Here is a 22,419-nt window from a genome sequence, read left to right as displayed (position 1 = left end):
CACACTTGTTTTTCCCAACATTGCTAGCTTATCCAAATGATGGATGGATATGGAAACCAAAACTGCCTTTGTCAATCACATATCAGCCTGATTATGGCTCCACATGGCAGTGCTAAGGTGTTGGCTTTGGTTAGTGAAGACTATAGGCGTCAGCTCATGATGTGTATCATCACAACTGTGACAAACCAACAGAAGCAGAGCGTTCTCTATAAGTGAAAACATGGTGAGGGAAAAGAGGAATGACATCATGAAAGATAAAGATAGTAATGGTGTTGGTGCTGCAGGTGGAACTGTAAAACAAAGTAAAGGTCAGTTTTTTTTCTTTAATTTTTTGGGGCTTTTCCGAACTCAAGACAGCAAGCGTCAGAAACACCACTATTACTTGTTTGCATTTATTTTCTTGAAAGTAGATTCCTTGGACTTCCTTCTCCATGACATCACAGATGTCATGAAAGACAGCTAGCTTTGACGTATCATGGAATATGCAGTATATCATGTCTCGATAGCGAAGTGACGGCAAGATTTTATGATTCTATAATTGCCTACTGTGACCGTCGTAACAGACAGCGATATCATGTAGTCTGAACCCAGCATTAGGCAGGATGTGTATCATGCAGGAAATTGGTGCAAAATCTTTTCCCTGGCATTCTGACGCAACGTGGTGGTAGGACTGAGCACCTTAACAGATTTGGGTATTTGGAAAAGCAACAACTGATGCTGAGCTCAAACTGCTTAGTGAAAAAGTCAAAACTGTAAATAACCTGAACATTTCTGTCCTACAGTGCGGTAGCGTAGAATTTCAAAGAATACATAAACTCACTAACACTAACATACATGGTATAAAACCCTTAAAGGGGATCTCTCCCTGGCTTATCAAAAGGTTACTGATTGTTACGAGTTACCAGAGAAACAGAAAGTAATCGATCATAAGCTGTAACATCGACCTTTCCCTGGGGAAGCCTGTACTTGTTTATTTAACACCTGTAGATGGCAACACTGAAGACCACTGCTACTACTTGACCAAACAATAACTCTTCCCAAATGAAATATGCTCATTGATTGGCATGTGCTGGAACATTATCTACTTGTACTTGTAAATGTGTTAGCTGTGCTAAGGGGTTCATGTTTGTCTCTTAGGTGACTTATAAATGTAGGAAGTGCAGAGAAAGGCTCCAAGCCACTGATTTAAATTTGTGGATAACATAAGAACAAAAATCAAAACCTGCAAGGTTAATGCTTAAATACATTAGCTTATATGAAGAAATTAGTTTTTAACAAGGGGAGATGCATTGCAGCAGATCTGACATTCCTCGACATTGCAGTCACCTGATAGAAGGAAATTTAAGTATACAGAAAACACACAGACACACATGGACATACTAGTACTTCCTCTTTGATAATCAACATCCACTTAAGCATAAATTGGGCATAATTCAAACTCTGCACCACTAAGTTGACATAATATCAAACACTGAGGCTTAAAACCAGGGAACAGAAGCCACAGCAGGCTGTAAAAACCTGCGGTTACCCTGACTGGACTTTTGTTAAAACCCAAACTGGGGCAGCAGAAAATACCAGACCAATAGAAAAAGCTAAATGCAACACAAAACAGAACCACATTTTCTTCCTATATACAAACAAAAAGTAGCATAAGACATGCTGGTGTTTTTCACACCTGGAAACACACTGGCAAAGCCTATGCCTTATATACACAAGAGGCACAGTGAGAGCAGCCCGTTAGCCGAGCAGCAGATTCAGTGCTGTGTGTGTGTGTGTCTGTGTGTGTGTGTGCGTGTGTCTGTGTGTGTGTACAGGATGCATTCAGGCACAGTATTGAGTGCAGGTCATCTGTGTTTTGGCTGTCTAGAGCCCAGTACACAGTCATTTTAGTTACAGTGCCCAGCATAAATGAGTACACCCCCTTTGAAAATTAAGATTTGTATCCATCCTCAGTGTCTATGAGTACAATTTGCTGTATTTTGACAAAACTGAGTTTCATTAGACATCTATTGTATCAACACAAAAGGATGGTCACCATCAACATAATTAGGATAAGAACATAGTACATTGAACTCAACTGAGGTGTTGCAAAAATGATTACACCCTACAACAAATCCTACTAAATCAATATTTTGTATGGCCTCCTTGATTTTTAAGAACAGCACCAACTCTTCTAAACATTGAATGAACAAGTTGGCAACATACTGCATCATCTATCTTTCTCCATTTTTGGAGAATGAGTTCTTTCAGGTCCTGGATGCTGAATGGAGAATGGCGCTCAACTGGTCTTTTCAGAACTCCCCACAAGTGCTCTGTTGGGTTGAGGTCTGGTGACACTGAATCACTTTCCCCCTGCTCTTCCTCAGAAATGAAACAGTGACCTTAGCTGTATGTTTTGGGTTGTTATCATGTAGGAGGAGTGCCCGTTGACCCAGTGCATAGAATGATGGTAGCATCTTTTCTTTCAATATTTTGCGATAGATTTGCAAATTTATGATACCATTAATGAAATGCAACTCCCCAACACCTGCAGTACTCATGCAACCCCACAGAAGAACACTGCCACCACCATGCTTTACTGTGGGTACCATGCATTTGTCCTTGTACGGGCTTTTTTGTGCATGGGCCTCAGCAGTGGTTTCTTTGGTGGACGACACCCGTGCATGCCACTCCTCTGCACTGTGACGACAAACTTGCATGCTGATTTTCTTCAACTCTTCTCATCATAAGACGCTTGTGTCGAGGTGTTAACTTCTGTGGACGGCCTGGATGTTTAAGCGAGCTTCCCACAAGTCCATCCTTTTTGAATTTTTGAAGCACTTTACTATTGTATTCTGACTTACTAGCTATGCTTTACTAATTTTCTTGTAATCATGGCCATTTTTGTGTAAAGAAATGATCTTTTTCACATCTTGTGACATTTCTCTTCCATTTGGTGCCATGTTTGTCAGCACTGAGTGGGAGTGGATTCTCTCCCTTAAATACCACCCTTAATTGTCAGTTACCTGGTGGCCACCTGTCTGATGGTTGATTAGACTCATCTGTAAGTAAATTCCTGTTAATTAGAATTTTATCAGGTTTTATTCCTACGACATTCACTGGGGTGTACTCATTTTTGCGTTGTGGTCTTAAGTAATTTTGTTAGAAAAGTTGCAATTTGTTTTTTGTTTCTAAGGAATCTGATTTAAAACCAATAAGCCAGAGTTGTATGAATTTGTGTGATTTTAGTGTATAGGATCCCATAGAAGGTATTGATTTTAAGGAGAGATATGTGTTTTTATGAAACATTTGTTAGGGTGTACTCATTTATGCTGAGCACTGCACTTGTGTAAAACAGAATCAACTAGATTTGATATGTTAAAACAGACTTTACAACATTACCTTACATGGCCTGTGTAGACCGCTTCATTGATCAGAATGGGGACATGACTGTTCTGCTCACGCGCCTGAGACGGACAACTGAAAAACGCAGCTCATACATCTCCTTTGTAGACCCTCCATCAACCCATGGGGAATACCCATTATTTAGACTATAGTTTAAAGTAAAGAAAAGGAACACATGCATCAATGTTTGATAAATATGTACAACACATAAAACTATGTACTCCCTTAATGCCCACTCCACACTGCCTGTGTGAGCAGCGAATGTGCATCGCAGAACCTCTTTGTTTTGTCTTTCTGCATCAGTCTTTCTGCAGTGTGGCTGCATCAATGCAGCCACACTGCACTCAGGGCTTCATTTTTCAAAATAAAATGTTTCTGCCAACAGAATTACTTTGTTTGTTGAAACAAGGCTTTTATAGTAAAATATTTGCATGACTGTGTGAATAACAATGTGATGCCTTGTGTGACTTCAGAAATTAGTGGAGTACCAGCTTTTAATTTTGGAAATACAGTTGTCATAACACCAGGCAGCTCTGCAGCAGCACCACAGCAGTGACGCTGTTTGTGTGAACAGCACATGCATGCAAGCTGTAGCAGTTCAGTGAGGTAGCCATTACGCACTGCTCACACAGGTATTATCACCCAAATATAGTAAACCAAATTTTTTTTTTTTGTTGCACAGCTTGAAAGTCACATATCTTATGTTGAAATTTGCCAAAGTACTGTTTAGTCCTCTGGTGAATTTGACATTGAGCTCTAGTTATTTCCGGAGACGCTCGTCGTCAGAATGTGATTCTTGCTGTTTGCCACCATCCCTTGCCTTCCCAACATTAACGTCACTCTGTGTTTGTCCTCGGTATACTTTGTCAGAGTAAATCCTGTGGTTGAGCGCTACACAAGCTCTTGGTTTATGCTCCTTCTTTTGTAAGTACAGGGTTCGTACAGCACTAACCCTCCGCCCTGATACCCACTGAGTCAGGGAGGCAACATATGCTTCTGTATGGTTCTGAGACGTGCATTACAGCACACAGTTTCCACTGCAGCAAAACTTTTATTTAATTATATGTGTAAGAGTTTTTTTAATCAAAGTGTCACTGGTTGGGGGAAACCTTTTCAATGCAGACAGAGAGCAAGAGACCTGTCCTAATGCTTTTTGTGCATCTTGATCTGAATCTCTTTTTGAATATGTAAGAACCCACTATGTATGTAAATATAACCCAAAGTTATCCAATGACAGCAAACTCAGTTTTGTTTTGTTTTTTTTTTTGCTGAAGAGAAATCTGCAGTTAACAGCTCCCATTCCTCTCCCACATCTCACTTTCTGAATGTTCACTCATAATCATACCTCTATGTGAGGCCTTGGATGGGAGAGCGAGTCACAAGAAACCAGATGACAACTGTTCCAGGGAGCCAATGTTATATTTCAAACCACACACCATTACATCCTTAACTGTAGGAGTCACATTGAGAACACGGGCTCTGGAAAAATTGCATTACAATTTAGTGGACTAGTTGAAAGCTTTTAAAACCAGAGTCCTAATATGAAACAGACGGCAAAGTTTGATTTCGCTGCAGCGTTTCCAGAAGCGAACATGTGTCTCAACAAGGTGCCAAATTTCTGACAACTTACATATTCAGGGCTCCAACACCATTTATCCCCTGAATTAACAACATAAATGGACTGCAGTAATTCATTCAGGTCTTTTTTCCAGAGAAACTTTTTCAAAAAGCGAGTCAGATGATTTTTTCAGACAAGGGCTTTTACATCTTTTAAGCACAAAACCACAGTGGAGATAACTGCCAAATCCTCAAATGAAATACTCTGTACTTAACTGCAAAACCAATAAACTGATAAATTAATACTTTTCAATATGATCTCAATTCCCTTTTTCTCTGTTCATGCGTAATGCACATTAGATTTGAGAATGCCAACAGCCTAAATAAATGTGAAACTTTACCCGTATGTTCATTATGAAGATACTGTCCAGGCCCCGTTCGACTGGCACAGCATGTCTGCCTCCTCCTTTTTTCTCCGCTTCTTCCTTTTTTCCTCTTATTCATCTTCTTATTTTGTAGTGCATTACTTTACGCTATCTGTCACTGTGAAAATCTCATAATGACTATGATTTTTTGCCCTCAGCCTCCCATCTGATGTGACTATTTTATGCAAAAGATTTTTTTATATTTACATTTTATGATAAATATCTATACATGCAGTATTTTTTTTTTTTTTTACAGTTTAAGTAATTTTTAAACAATTGTGTCTGTGTGTTGATGATTAACTGAATCTTATAGTCTAAATCACATCTTTATTCTAGGACTAATAATTCTGTTGGAATGAATTGTGTGTTTCAGCGCATATGCGTTTGAATTAATTTTGATTGCACACAGTGCGTTAAGGCTAAGTATTCTGGACTTTCCTGTGATCTTTCTCAGTGTTTAAGATCTGCTTGCCAGTACCGAGGCAATGGTACATAATGAGACATAATAGAATTACAGTAGATATTTAAAAGGCAGGGCAAATCAAAGGCTTAGCCACCTCTGGGTGGAGGCTAATTGAGCTAGCTGCTGTATTCTGTAGCTCTGCTGGACTGGGAGACAAAGCCACACTAATCATGCCACTATAATTGATACTAAGACTACTCTCTCTTCCATTGGTTATGCCACAGGCATTGCTGAAACCCTAACAATAGTGTTATTCACAACTCCTCTCCAGTCTTGCGATAACACTGGTTCAGTGCATGTTGAATATGCCATCTAATTAGGTGAGAATAATAAAGATCATGAATTCAGTTCTGAGACTTAAACTCTAATCAGCTGTTTGGAGAGCCAGTGGGGATTTTCAGTTGGCCTTATTGTGCAGTAATTAAGCGTCTTCTTTTCTTTGCTGACTCAAATTTATAAATCTATTTTACAAAATATATTCTCACATAATGTCATAACTTAGATGTCCTACCAGTATATCTTGAGATTCTGGATGATGTACATGCACATATTAAATGGTTTGCAATTATCTGGACATAAAATTATGGGGAAAAAAAAACAAAACATGCCCACTACTTTATCATTCTCAGTTCTTTTATTAGGCCTAATACTCATTTCGAGTGAGTCATATACACATTATACATTATGACTCAAAAGGCATTCATATAAAAAATATTTTGTATGTATGACTTTCTTGCAGAATTTCTCAAGTTTAAAAGTTTTGGTTCTTCTACCAACACCTTATTATACTGCATAAAGATTGACACCCCTCAGAGTAGTGGGAATCCTTTCCATCACCGAGACAGATGGGTGGAGAGTTTTTCCACATCCTAGTTGGATTACGCTTGCAAAAATTGTATTCATATTTTTACAGTTCTCTTTGTAATATATAAATGTATTTTTGGTTCAGATGTGTCATGTGATCATGCAATTCCATGGCCACTATGCTAAAATAATCCAACAGCCCAGCACTGCTTCTGGGGGCTTGATTCATTGTCCTCAACCTTATCACAATAGAAAATTATTTCACATCTTCAAAAATGTAGGCTAGAACCTACTTAATCCCCACCAGAGTAGCTATTCTCAATTTTTGTAAGTTAACATATTGTTTTTTACTTTTACAGCAGCCACTATTTTAGACAGGACCAACCCAGTCTCACTCTTGACTTTGTCAAATACAGACGCTTGGTCAGTGGCTGCAGCGTCAGATGCTGATACACCGAGGCACCCTTTAGCGGCAGTACGAGAACCATTAGAAAGTGGCTTTTTTGGACATTGGACTTTTACCTTGGAGCCTGCTGTTTTTGCCCAGTATCACAAACATAACATTACATTACTACAGACCATATGCTTTTGTTGCCTAAAGCTAAGGAAGTAATCCTAAAATCAAAGTATTTTACCTGTGTTCAAAGTTGATTTTGAAAAGAGACTGAATGCATTTAATGCCCCATCCCAGAGTGTCCAAAACTGACACTGAAGGGTTACATAGCATGTTATAGTCTGACATGTAGGGCCACGTCCGAATTTGGCAAGTTTGGAGTGAGAATGTGTTGACGGGACATCTGTGTAATAGTAATTCAGAACCTCCTCTTTTCTGTAACAAAAGCACACAAAAACGACAGCCATAGATTCTATTTTGTGGGCCATGTACAAAACACGATCATGCCAACTTAAGTGTGCTAATGAATGGATGTGTGCCAGTGTAACAGTCATCAGTGCGAACATCTCCTTTGATGCCTCATCGAGCAGAAAGCTTTTAAACAAAATGTTTGAAGTGTCTGCCCGTGTAATAATGATTTATAATTCTCTTGAACTAATGCAAAATTTGCTGGTAAAATTTTTTTGAAATAAAAATAAATTGTGCCCGGAGGGTCAGGCCAAGATTCAAAAGAAGATCACCCAAGAGCAGCAAATGATTTAATAAGCCACCAGCTCCACTAGGGCATGGAGACGAGCAGAATGGAGAATTTCAAAGTGTGTCTAATTAACATCAGTTTATTACTATGTCAATCTCTTCAGCTAGAGTGTGAATGAGGGGAGGGTTTAGAAATGTAGCAATGCTTTGCTTAAATATATGGAATAACACTTAATTCCTTAGGTTAATACGAATGTCTTAACCCAACCTACACCCAGAAAAATATCCTTTTGCATGTCTCTGTCTCGTCACAGCCAGACAAAATATGAATCTCATCACTGCTAAGCTTTTTTAGCTTTGTTGAAAAATCATTAAAAATAGAAAACAACTTCCAAGATTTTTCCATCACCATTATTCCTCAAGGAACGAGTAAATGAATATTTAATATCACTTGCATCTATATGATTGCATAGTAATTATCAGAACCCAAATGCCTGACAAGCTTGGTGTAATATAATTTGTAATATGTTAAATTTGCAGGCGAGACAATGTTGAATTCCTCAGACACCGTGTTTTAATCTTATGTTGGTTTTTCATCACTACCACCGTGTCTACAGAGACAAGAAATGTCCCCAACAGAGGGGAGCAAATCCTAAAGAATTACAAGTAAAAGCATTGAGCAACAGGAGCAATTAACAGGTCTCCTCTAATACCGCTACAGAAAACAGAATGCTTTCTTATGTCTCCCTCTTTCCTCTTAGTTTTTGGATGTAATACGTAAGTAATCAGCAGACCTTTCCTTAGAGACCTTGTCATTTCCTCATCTTTGGTTAATACATGCAAAAAAAATCATTATACTGTCACAAAAGACTGAAGAAGTATTTTACCACTGAAAAAATAGGCTTCTCATAAAACTAGTCTGTCTTTGCAAGAAAGAAGTAACTGCTTTGATCCTACATGACCAAAAAAAGCAGAGAAAAAGGGCTGTGGCATTCACTTTTGCTCAAGAGCTGGAAAACTTACAAATACCAGGATGCACAGCATCGCACCATACCAATAAACGCAGGCAAAGCAGTAACAGAATTGTGGTTCTTATTTGATTTTTGCTTCTCAGTTCTGTCATTTGATCTTGTTTTTTTCAAGCTCCATTTTTGCTATGCAGGAAACATGTCCCCGTCTTCCTGTTCGCTAACTCTCGCTTTTACAGCTAAATAGGGCACAAAATTTCTGTCTGAAAACATTTTAGGTGAGAAATAGGCAGTGCACTAACATAATCTTGGTTTATAACTAATCAGCACGAGAGCCCGACTGATACTAGATTTTAGGGGCGATGCCAATACTGATACTGGGGAGAAAAAAAAAAATAGTGGATTAGATATTTTGGCCGATATTTTTTGTTGCAGCCAGAGAACCAGCGAAACTCCTATTTTGCTGTGTGGGTAGATTCTCATTTTAACAGTGTGTTTCCTCAAGTCTTATTTCTACAACAGTTTGCTTGATTGTCTTTTGGATGAAGTGGCCCTTTTAATCTTAAACTAAAAAGGCAGTGTAAATGATCCTCACATCATATTATGGTCTGGACATGAAGTCATTCACACAGTCACCCACATATTTCATAACATACTTGAGTACTGTAGGTAATTCATCCATGAAATCATAATTGAAATGACATTGAGATGTAAGAAGCTGCATTTACAGCTTGAATGGCTGTCAACAACAGCAACAGTGTGGAAACACCAATTGGCATCATGTGCAGAGACTCGCTCCTTCGGCTACCTGCCAGTGTTGGACTCATTACTCAGTCAAGTAGCAATATATTGATAATTATTTATTACTCATTTCAAAAATAATTGCTTTACTTATCACTCACTAAAAGCAAATCCGTCACGCAATTTGTCATATTATCTTTTTGTTACACCCCATAATTGCATTAAATCTTACATTCAAATCTAACGATACATTACTGTGAATTCGTAAAGATAACCATGATATCTAATTATTGATAAATTATGGCACCCAATTGCAGAAAGGTGTATGATTTTTTTTCCAGCGATATAATGAAGTCAAAAAGTTGTGTTTAGATTGATCATTTCAGCATCATTTATAATAACAAAGAGAGAATAATTGGTTCCTTTAGTAAATTATCCATATCTCCAAGTAAGTTGATTTGCTGTCATACCTCTGAGAACAGCTTGAATTACAGCAAGACACTAAATCACCCCCCCCCACCCCCACCCCACAATCCATTATTCAAAACTAATACAGTTTTATTAAAATAATCCAGATGAATGATTTAATGTTGCACGTTTGAATTGTAAAGTGGTATACATTATTATGATGACACATTTGTTTGTTTCTTTTAACCCCCCTCCCCCCCTTCCATCATATACTTGAAGGTCCCCTGGCACCCTCTCCTCAGAGCACATTCATGTTTACAACAAAGGACCCACTCATCTATTTACATAAATATATCTGTGTACCAATAGGAAAGCAGGAACAAAGTGGCTGCATCCGTAAGGTAGCAGACTTTAACCCCCAACAGAACAGGCAACATCCCCAAGTGCTTCTGCCTCTACGCCTTCATGTTAAATTCATGGTCCAGCAATGTGCACTGGACAGTACGCACTGATATACTGTATTTGCACTCGCTCTCTGTGGGTGTACAACCCTCCTGAACGTGGTAATGGTTTAACAGAAGGGTTCATTTAAAAGCCCCATGTCCAGGAAAAACCCCAAGACAGTGCTGCTGTACTGTAGTGTTTAATTCAAGAGAATATCAAGATTAAACAAGATGCACACACCTCAATAGATACACACAGACACTCTGAGGATGTATTGTGTTTGACTGACGTATGAAACCCTGGGTTATGTGTTCACTCTCATCAAATATAACCAACCAAGTGTATTTACTGAATCATTTGTAAGGAATTTACACAAGGTCTACACAGAATTTTGAGTAGCTATCTGGAAAGTTAGTGGACGTTTATGTCTATTCTAGTATTCTAGTCCGTGTTAGTGTGGTCTAAGGTCGTAACTAAAGATTAATTTAATTGTTCAGTCTGTCAATTATCATCGGTCGGTCGTTTGGTCTTTAAAACCTCATAAGATTGTGAAAAATGTGCCACAAACACAAGATGACGTCCTCAAATGTCTTGCTTTATCTGCAACCCAAAATATTCTGTTTACTGTCATAGAGCAGGAAAAAACTAGAAAATATCCACATTTAAAAAGCTTTTTTTTCTTAAAAGATTAGTCAAATTGATTAATAGATTATCAGAGTATTTGGGGATTCATTTAATAGTTAACAACTAATCAGTTCATCGCTGCAGCTCCAGTGTGGTGTCACTGTGAGAATTTAACTTATTGCAAGCTGTTCAAATTGTTACCAATAACCTTTTCTGAATTTAGCCTCCAAACCATCATCCTGGATGATTTGTATGAAGTTGTAATATTATACTATTCCCAAAATATTGCTGTAAAAAAATAAAATCATAAAAATGGTTACAGAGTTCATAGAAAATTATTTTTGAACACTTTGCTGTTCTGCATCTCTAATACTCTAACATGGACACTTTAACTAGAGATAGAAATGCAAAACCTCTGTGCACATGGACAGGATGCTTCAATAAGGCTTCTTGATTGACTTGATTTTGCTACAATGTGTGTTGCAAGTAATTTTCTTTTGACATCTCATCATTTTTCTTTACATCTATCTTAAAATTACCAAAACTAGTGAAATAAATGAGTTATTATATCAAATGGAACATACCAAGAAAAATAATTTGAGGCACTTTCATTTAAATTTTTCCAACCAAACTATAATAATGTAAGCAAACATCTTCATGAAGGAATATGCCTGTTAACATTTTAAGTGCACTTGCAGATTCCAAGTAGAAATCCATAGATCATATTATGAGACAGCTGCAACGATACTGCCATAAAAAGCTACACAAATCATATTCATTGAATTACACAAATTACACATGTAGCTCAAAACCTCTAAAAACGTGATGATGAATCCCTTTTTTTAACTTCTGCCTGATAATTCATCAGACTACACTGGCAAAGTATTGGGCTTGTGAAAAATGCATGAATTACTAATTAATGAGGCATTCTCGCAACATTTACATATTCATAAAGGTGTGTAATTCACATGCATGAGAGAGCTGAGTGATAGATTTGAGAGAATAACACATATTCCAAGAAAGAAACCTTTATTTGTTAAATTCTTCAAAAAGCTCAGGGAGCAGAGATGCTTTTAAAAAAACATTACCGATTTATTCTTCCCCACAGAAATGCAATCAAACGCTTTGGGAGACAAATGCACTGAGGAGATGCAGTGATGTGAAACAGTATGCAAAATTACATTTTCTGAAATATTGTCCCGTGTGGATTTTCAAAAGTTCATTTAGCAACCCAGTGTTCCTAACAACTGTGCTTCAGAAAATCCGATTGATTTACATAGACAGAAATACATCTTCAGTATCATCTCCGTTCAGTAAGGAAATATGCAGTGCATACTGGACAAAATTATATTATATTATATATCTTTTTCCTTTAATCCATTTCTATAAAATGAGTATGACACTGAAATTTTTCAAAGGTCACATATTGCATTTAAAGTCTGAGTGTGTCACCTAGACGTGTTGTTGTCATGATACTGGATTTTTAAACTTTAAAACAATACCTTGAAAAATATCAATATTCCACATTTTGATACCACAGGGAAAAAACGTCATTAAGGGCATTCATGTTAACGTTTTTATTAAATGATAAATATTTCAAGGCTATAACATGAGAACAATGACTAATATCATGTCAGTATGATGTATAATGTCAGTAGCAGAGAGCAGCAGAATTATTCAAGTAAACATCAACAATAAGAGAGAGCAAGAAAGCACAGCTGGTACCAGTGTACTGATACTGCAAAAAACTGTTTTAAATATTCAGAAGTCAGTATTTGTGGTCACAAAAAGGCCTTCTAGATTTTAATAGATGTAAAAAAAAAAAACAGAAAGAAAATACAGCTGACCTTTATCTCATTTTATTAATTTTATGAAGAAAATAAAATGAAATAATTATTTTTTAAGTTTTACATGTTAGTCAAGATATAATCTTAAAAGACATCTTGTAGGATACAGGCACAGTGCGACCTAAACATAAACTATATTCACAGAGCCCTCACTCTCTGCTAAACAGCCTCATCCTGCATTAGAAAAATATGCAGTTAAAGCAGCCAAAGAGCTAATAGAGCCATGGCCAAGCAAACACAGAATTTGTAAAAAAAAAACCAAACAAAACAAAAAAACAGTAGTAGTAGTAGTAGTAAGTCTGATTGCTAAAAATGAAAAAAAAGGCATAATACTGACAAAGAGTCATATGATACATTCCCAAAAAAATTAGGAAAACTTATTTCTGATGATCCATTCATAAGAAATGATCTGCTGAAAAGTCATTCTAATCACTTGTTTTGTAAAAACTTCCTGCACTTATTGCATTCACTATTAGGGCTAATAGTAAACATTATCATCTTGTTGGTACTTATATTTTTATGCATAGTATATAACATGAAATGTCCAGAAAATATTCAGTCAGGGGTCTTCAGTTAACTCAATGAGAGTAAACTGAGCTTGATGTTACATTCAACTGTGGCAGTACCTTTCTTTGGTGTTGAGTTTTAATTTGAAATGTTTCTGATGCTTGAAATAATAATTCAATAGTAACCACCACTGGGATTAGTCATCATTATTTACTTTTTCCAGGACACTTAAAACCAGCCAGTAGCTTCGCTATGATGTCAGCCTTTTGGTGACAAACCATCCCAGTGAAGCAGGTCCAAGACGGTTTGGCGGGAGTCGAGGCCTGTCCCTCTTCTGAAAGCGCCTCTCCATTGTTTCAACCCTCTCACAAGGGCTTTGTGAAAGCTGTCCCAGATATGGGTCAGAAAAAGCACAAATAACATTCAGATGGTTCCTAGGCTTTCCTCACAGCTATGCAGCAAAGAATGACAAGTCCAACAAAACCATGTCGAGTTTTTCACCCTGTGCCATTGTCTTTCCACATTAACTCCAAGCTGGGCCTTTTCAGACAGGCCAGAGTTGTGTCAGGCCTACTCGGACACAGCCCAGCTCGAGCAGCAGGCTTGGCCTGTTCAAAATACCATGCAGAGTCTAATTCACTCCTTTATTCCATTACAAAAAAATGGCTCTTGGATGCATAGTACAAAACGTCTAATGAGAGAGAGGACAAAGTAACAAGCAACAATAGTGTCTGTGGCCAAGTGGCCCCATCAATTTCAAAGTAAAATGCTTTGTGCTTCAGGGTGTTGTTTAAGCCAAGAACAGGAAGTTATATTTCCCAAGGCCACAAATTTTGAGCTTAGAAAAGGACTAATTAACTAGACCAAAACTTCTGATTTTAACTCGAAAAAGAAAAAAAAAATGGAAAAAGAAACTTTGAAAACGCAAATGATTTCAGATACTGTTACCAGGAAACCAAAATTTAAAAAGGACCTTAAATTGAATATTCATAGAAGATTAACAACAACTTTTGTAGGCACAGTACAAAAGAAAGGTGAAGTTCATTATAGATGCAGTAAAGCTAACAACAAGGATGGCATTTCGGGATGCTTAAGTTTGAGTTTAACCTTGCAGGACTTTTGGAAGGCACTTCTGAGCATGAGGCGCAGGGTTTTGGCAGCTGCACAGGGAGCCTGGTGGGTCAGCCCTTCTCCGGGAGCTGCTACTCCACACTAATCTATTTTAAACCATCTGTGAAATTAGCAAGATTTCCTAAGTCCTTCACCTCCAAGGATTAAAACATTGCTAAGGGTCTGGGCTGTTCTTACATACTGTTCTTGTATACATGTTTGTTGACTCCTGAGATCAAATTCTTTTCTCCCAACTGTGCTAGAAATAGAAATAAGCTGAAAGTTACATGCATGTAAAAAATATTAAACATCTGGTTGAGAGTTTTTTTTTATTTAAGCATATGAACAGATAATAATTTTATTCAACATTTCAACCGATGGCTGAAAATCAGAAAAAGAGAACATAGGCAGATGTTACGCGTTCCTTTATGCCGTAACACCAGAGAGACCAAGTCTCAGCTGTTTTAAAGAGCCGTACCTAGGTGCTGCAGTACCTCTGCCAAAGCCAGTACAATGAAGTCATGAGTCAACTCTAATGAGAAAATCAGATAAATAGCAGCTGTTCTTGGGGAAATGGTGCTGTCTGACAGATTCACTGGGTGCAACGGCTGTAGCATTGAGCAGATCCAAATGAGTAAAATATTGTTCCAGGCGCCCCTCAGCGCTCCCCTTCCCACTGGTGTTTAGTCATCAGAGTTGTGAAATAGCAGCCCTGCCGCTACACGACAGCATTGCTGTATTAATTATTATCCGCTGTTCAAACATACACATCTTTGTACCACAGTGACAGTTCATCCAAACAGGCCACTTACAAACAGCAGTATTGCTCCTCATAGCTCACCAGGCCCCCAATTTTTCACTCCGACCTCCTTATTTGGTTCACACAGAAATCTATGGGTTACAATACGAAGCAAAATCACCTCAAAGAAAATGAAAGAATGTCTCGCATATCACCACCTCAGCAGTGTTATAATTTTGTGCACTCACTCGCACAATAATGCAAAGACAAATACACAAAGCACAGAGCTTTTCTAGGTGCCATTAGTTGTCTTGCAGGCTTGGAAAATTACTATGAGATTTATTGTGCAGAGGTATATGTCTAGTTTTCCATCTACTGCTGCAGAGCGCTTACACAGACATCTGTTACAGACACTGCAGTTAAACTGGAGCTTTCATATGCTCCTGGGAAGGCAGCATGCAGTACAATGGTAAAAGACAAAGTGATGGATGAGGACAACAATTCAACAGTTTCCCCAAATGGTTAAAAAGACTTTAGTTCCAGAGACTTTTTTTGTTCTGCATTTTTATTGATTTCCTTTTCTGTAGATAGATACAGCTTACACAGAGCCAGGAGAAAATCGGTAAATTGTATGCTGACTTGTAATAACACTGACTCAAATGTTGTTTGAAATGTTTTACCCCTACGCATCAAGAAAGACATTATTTAAAAGGGAAGCAGGGTGTAGAACTCATAATAATTAAGATGATAATGAGCAATAGATGGCAGGAATCCAGAGAAGAATGATGGACATAGTCTGGGCTACAACTCTCAAGATGACCTCTGGCATGCATGCATACACACACACACACACACACACACACACACACACACACACACACACACCTGTCTCAATAAGCAACACACACACACATGAACACAAACACACACACAGAAACACAGACTGAGCTTTTCCCTCTGAATGTCTGCTTTCAGGAGGTCAAGGATCCTCAGGATGTGTGGTCGTCCAATCCTAAGGAACCTACCACAGTGGGCGGCTGGTGAGTAGATAGCCCCTTTTTGGTTGAATCTGCCAAACTGCGCACTCTGTCTTATCTGACGGCAATATCATGGTGGTTTCCAGATGAAATTTAAAGTAATTAAGAAATGATGCTGTGCCACCTTACAATGCTGTGTTTAGCTTTTAGGTTTGTGCATGTGTGTTATTTATGATGCATTGTACAATGTTCACACAGGACACATAAAAAAAGTTTATTTTTTAATCCTCACAATTATTTTAAAGTTTAAAATGTATGCTTTATTAACAACTACAGGACATGTGCCATTTCAATAGATCAACTGAACAATTACTTGACTTTAGTGGCCACTGTAGACAAGTTCACAACTATCAGTAAAATATGCATTGCATATAATTTGCTTCACACACAACGGTGTCACTTTACATGACACCAGTCTCCAATCAGCTTCTACCTGTTCATGCTGGAAGAGGCTGTTTCTGTTCATCTTTGAGGACAGTTTCTCTCTTGTGGATCTTCTAGTTTAATTTGTTGAAGCTCGCAGTGTAGCTGATGTGCTAATGGGACAAGTTTGTGTTCCTGGCTTTCAGCAAGAAAAGGATTTTTTTTTGTTAAGTTTGGGAAAAAATGTTTGGGTTAAAATAAATACATTTCTGACAGAAAGGGCTTTCTGGCAGGAGGTCAAATAGACAAACTCCTTTCATGGGCAGCAGCCGCCATTTAGACAGGCTAACTGACAGATCTTAAGTCACTCCACCTTAGTAACTGTTGTCTGACAGGTTTGATGAAAAGAAATATGGCGTTCCTGGCTCCTCTCATCTGCTTGTGGAAGTATCTTTGGGCAAGATAGTGAACCTGATACTGAACCCCAAATGTGAATGTGTGTGAAAGTTTATGAATGTCTTACTGGGTTGCTTAATTAATTGGCTACCAGTGAGTGAATGTGTGAATGTGACATGTAGTGTTAAAGCACTTTGAGTGGTTAACAGACTAGAAAGACGCTATACAAGTGCATTTATTATATATAGGCTTAATGTATTTGTGTCAGTGAAGATTGTGACAATCGCCCATCTTGTAACTATCTTAAAAAAAAAGGACAAAGGAAGAATCAGTTTGTAGGCAGCTACAATACATGGTCTGTGCTCAGTCTGATATTAGCAGTTAAAGTAAAAAAAAAACAACCCACTGCATCTGCATCGACTCAGCAAGGTTTCCAACACAGAGAGAAAAAAAAAAATCCTAATTAAATCTTCATTAAAAAAAATCAGTCAAATCAGATCTTGAAACATGGTGTGCACTTGCCAAAATATATAAATTTATATTCCTGTTATTTCATTATATAATGTAAGCAGCGTAATTCTCCTGTTTATAGCATTATTGTTGAATAATGATAGAATTATTCTAGCTTTGATAATTTTCCAGTTATTAAATATTTATATGATACACATGTGTCTTTTAGTGTGCTGTAAAATGCACAATATCAACCCTTGGCACAAAGAAGTAGGCACAGGTGGTCTCAGTCATGCCGCGATGACATCATAAACTGGTCAAAGGGAATTAAATGTAGAAGCAACAACTTTCTATTCAGAATTTATTTAAATACAGAATGTGTAACCCTCCAGGAACATTTCCATGATAACATATTATGTTATAATAATATTGTCATATATGAAGGTATTATATTATGGCACTATATATACAACCCTAAAGCTTATCATCGGCCCTCAGGTATTAATAGGTTTATTCATTTCTTTTCTAAATAAACACTAATATATGAAAAATCATTTAAAGGTTAATTTGACTGTTTATTTGCTTATAGACAATTATTGATGTTTTTACTTCTAGATATAACTGACCTTTAAATATTTGTGGAATAACCTGCTGTAATGTGTTAATAAAAAAGTGCCATTATTAAGTTTTTAATAATGTATAGTACTGATAGTAATTTATTAACACTAAGTTGGCAAAGTAAAGACGCAGTATAGTACGGAATGAGTAAACATCTCTAAATGGACTAAAAAAATCCAGTGCTGTTTGATTTATACTTTTCTAACTGCTCTGTTTTGTCATGCCTAAACAAGAGTGAATAACATGACGAATGTCTCCACAATGAAAATAATTACTCAAAACTTAAAACAAAATGTCTCTTTAATTTGTAAGTGTCAACAGCAGTACAAAAGATGGAGTGATGGGAGAAGTTTTCTGTAACACAATTTTTGTCTCTTTTACAGAAAAGGAGGAAATTCTTGAGGTAAATGAGCTTAAACAGGCAGTTATTCATCCCACTGTTGCATTATTACAATGGACTGAGACATACAGAAAATGGTGTTACATTAGAATATGCCTGAATTGATCCTGTGGGGATAATTTAATCATATACAGTATACACATTTTTGCGGCGCCTAGGTGCACCCAAATGTGTCACTCATTGGTTTGTTTTTACTCGATATAGTGTATTAATACTACCAAAGCCGAGGAGACTGCTCTCCACACACACCACTGTAAAATTATTCACCTTAAGTTTACCTCACGTCAATACTGCACATGGAAACCAAAGACTTGCTGGTGTACACTTTGAAGCCAAGCAAAACAAAACAAACATAAAAAAAACAAAACAAAAAAAAACATTTTCATTTTTTTTCTTTTTAGCAATAATACCCCTAGCAAATAATGGATCTTTTGTACTGTATAAAGAAGAATGTGAACACAAATGTGATGGCAACATTTTTTTAAGTTGAATTAAAAACTTTACATTGGACTGTACAAGATATTATGATAAACTATTTACATATTCAGACATAAACTTTTTTTTTTAAAGCAGCAACAGACACTATGTATTTCATTTTCTCTAATAACACCCAAACAATACTTGCCATGGGCCTAGGTACCTGCCAGGAGAAAAAAAAATCTACGCAGAAAATTGTATCAGGCTGCCAGCAATTTCAAAACAACGGCTCCAGTGATAGAAGAGCCACACACAGTGTTGCTTGAGAGACAACTCTAAAAAGCAAAGTACCAAAGACAACTATAAATGTTGCCCTGAACAACAAATTTTACACTTCTGAACAGCAGCTAGCATGTCAGTCCAGCATGTCAGTGAATTGTGCTGATTAAATTAACACAGAGAACATTCCCACCATATACATCACAAAGTTCAGACAGAAAAAAAAATCAAATTACAGTAAGTAATGTTGAAACAGCATACAAGCTTTTGTCTTCAGTTGTTCGTTCAAACCATTTGCAAGTGGATTAAGAGAATTGTGAGGGCTACATTTGCAGATGGCTGGATAGTCGTGAACATTAAAAAATCTGCAACATACAAAAAGATGACAAGGAGAGAATTAACTAAGAAGAACGCACAATGTCTGTGCCTTAAAAACAAATAAATATTTGCACACTCCCACCTTTTGAAAACAAAATACATCTAAAAACTTGTGTCAGTTGTGTTTGAGACAATCATTCATGAAAAAGAAACACCTTTGTTTATCGTGGTAATGTAAATGCAGGCCAAATGCATACAGATTTTGCATCAGCTCCTCATAAGAAATTTGCCATGAGTGCTGCAATAAACAAAACACAAGTGAAGATAGACAGCATACCATTTAGATTGTATCATGATTGGAAACAAATTACGGAATAATTCTGTTACATCAAGTGCTTGTTGTTTAAATGAGTACCTTATTTGTAATGAACCCTTTATGTTAATCCATCTAATAGCTTTTATTTTGATTGGTTCATCCGGGGAAGATTATAAAAACGTAAGCAAAGTGAGGTGCTTCTCTCCATCTCAGGTCCAAAACTGCTCTCTTCCAATAAGCAGAAAAAAACTTCAGCATCTACATGAGGTACAGTGACTTGTCAGGTTTTAAAAACATGAAACCACGTACAAAAATAAAACATAAAAAATAAAATAGAACAGCCAAATACATAACTTATACTTCACTAATGAACAAAAATATATTTCCTATGTTATATTTACAATAAAATCTAAATGAGATGGTGAATTCACTGAAAACCATTTTTAGCTCCAATTCATCAATTTTTTTTCTTCCCATTTCTCTGATTGTCCATGTTGTTGTTTTACTGACAGTTTTAGAGCCAGCAGTGGCTAATAATAATAAATACAATATGTTGATACTCTACAGTTTCAAATATAATATACAATGCGCTGAAATCTGAAGTCTGGTGTTAAATGGCTAACCAAGCCTGCTGTTATATTTTCTGCTCACTTTCTTGTGCTGAGTCCCTCCCCTAGGCAGCCCTGAAGCTTAAACAAAGTATTCATTCATCACATGAGTCTTTGCATAAATAAACAAAATAAGTAGACAAAAAATGACTCAAATCTGGCAACTGTGAGAGCAAACCCACTTGAGTCCAACTGGGGAATTTTGTTCATTCATGGTGTTTTTTTTTCCTCAAACAGCTTCACATTAATCAGAATTGATAAAAATACAATTTATATCCAGTGCTTATAACACTTCTGAAACATCTCCTCGTGAGTTCTTTTTTTTTCCTCTTTTTTTTTGTCTTTTTTTCTTTGCTATATAAGCACAGTCAAGTTTCAGTTCCGTGAAGAGTCCTTTTTAACTACCAGCCAACTAAAGCAGTGTGGCGTGGTCATGAAAATATTTACAATCACATACAAATCAATCTAACCACCAGCAAACAGGAGCAAACAGCTTAAAAATACCAAACGGGTTGACTTGGAGGGAAATCCACTTGGGGTTTGTTTTGTCGAAAAGCATCCTTGAAATAATTTGTACCTCAACATGAGAACAATGTAGAAAAGATGTGATGGAAACAAAAAAAAACAAGGGTGGTTAAAAAACAAGACGTAATATAAAAGCTTCCAAAAAGTAGAAGCCAGCACTGATATTCGAGCACAGAAGATACGAGTGTGTAAGAGATATATAGAGCCATCTGTAGCAATTAGAGCTAGGAGGAAAATGCAGTGACCAGCAGTGGGGATCTTGACCAGTTAAAGCCAGTGACCAGCCATTCAGATCCTTCAAAAAGCTCTGTGCTCTTTCTGAAATGGACAGGTTCAAGGGCAAGGGAGGGGAATAGCTGGACTCATGCATTAATAATGCTGTATTTCAGATGATACCCAGTCGTCAGTCATTTTAATAATCCCCCACAGCTTGATGTACTTGTTCCATCTGCTCGCCAGTGCCTGGTGATTGGGCCGGGGTGGGAGCCCTGTTGAGGCCTTACCACCAGCACTTTGATGGAGAGCACAATGAGGGACACACACCCCATTTTTATTGTTTCCCGTCCCTCCCTGGTGTTTTCTCCTTCTCTGAGCCAGATGGCGCCCCCTGGGTGCTGAGGTTGCCACGGGCAGGGGTCAGAGCAGGGCATGGCAGGGAGGGGAGCCACATAGACCTTCTGCCCTGTAAAGAGGATCTGAGTCTCCACATCAAGGCCGTGCTTTATCTAGCTGCAGTCTCCAGAAGGTCACCACTTGTCAGCTTTTTAGCTGAAATTAGGACGGAGACCTTGTGCCCCTTGTTTCTGAGTCATTGCTGTTTTAAATGCAAAAATAGCTGATAGCTGATAAGATTATTTTATAGGAACATAAGGCTCAAGGGTGACAGAATAAGCTTTGTATAAGTGCACTAATGCAAAAAAAACAGTGTTTTAAGTTACCTCTGATGAGATAATTTAAGAAACAAACATTTGAATTTAGCTTCAGTTTATAAATATAAACTGTCACTCCTCTTAAGACTACGGCAGTAATCAACTCATTGCATCAACCCGGTGGCTGTGCTCTGCTTTAAGACTTCTTAGTGTCAATTTAAGATTTACAATGTCTGAAAAGAATTAAGATTGGAAAAACAAGAAGTTCTAAGACTTTAAACTTGCCGTCCAAATGGGGCTAAAGCGTTTAACAGAACGCACTGTAGCTCCACATTGTACAACATCAATTTGAGATTGTAATGCCCCCAAAGCTGCCTTTCGCTGCTGTTCCAATCCCTCAGATTTGAGGCCTTTGGCCCTTTAGCATTCTGGCCTGATTACAATCACTCTGATTAAGAACTTGGTGATTCAGACTGGGTTGCAGAGCTGGAAATGAGTTAAGGACGCCACAGTGCTCTGTGTGGACTGGGATGAGGAAATGAAAGGGCTGGCCGCTTTCATTGATGATCACTGCATTGGGCTCCCTTGGAGAACAGCTAGCATCTCAAGCTACCACCCAAAGACGTCACGCACTGTAACCTCCTGCAGAGCCTTCTGCCTCCAAGTTCCTGAGTTTCATTTGTTTATTCTGTTAGGGTAAATTAAAGAAAGA

This window comes from Plectropomus leopardus, chromosome 1 (assembly GCF_008729295.1).
Source record: "Plectropomus leopardus isolate mb chromosome 1, YSFRI_Pleo_2.0, whole genome shotgun sequence".
Taxonomy (NCBI): Eukaryota; Metazoa; Chordata; class Actinopteri; order Perciformes; family Serranidae; genus Plectropomus; species Plectropomus leopardus.
The sequence above is the reverse complement of the archived record's forward strand: the minus strand, read 5'-3'. Positions refer to the sequence as shown.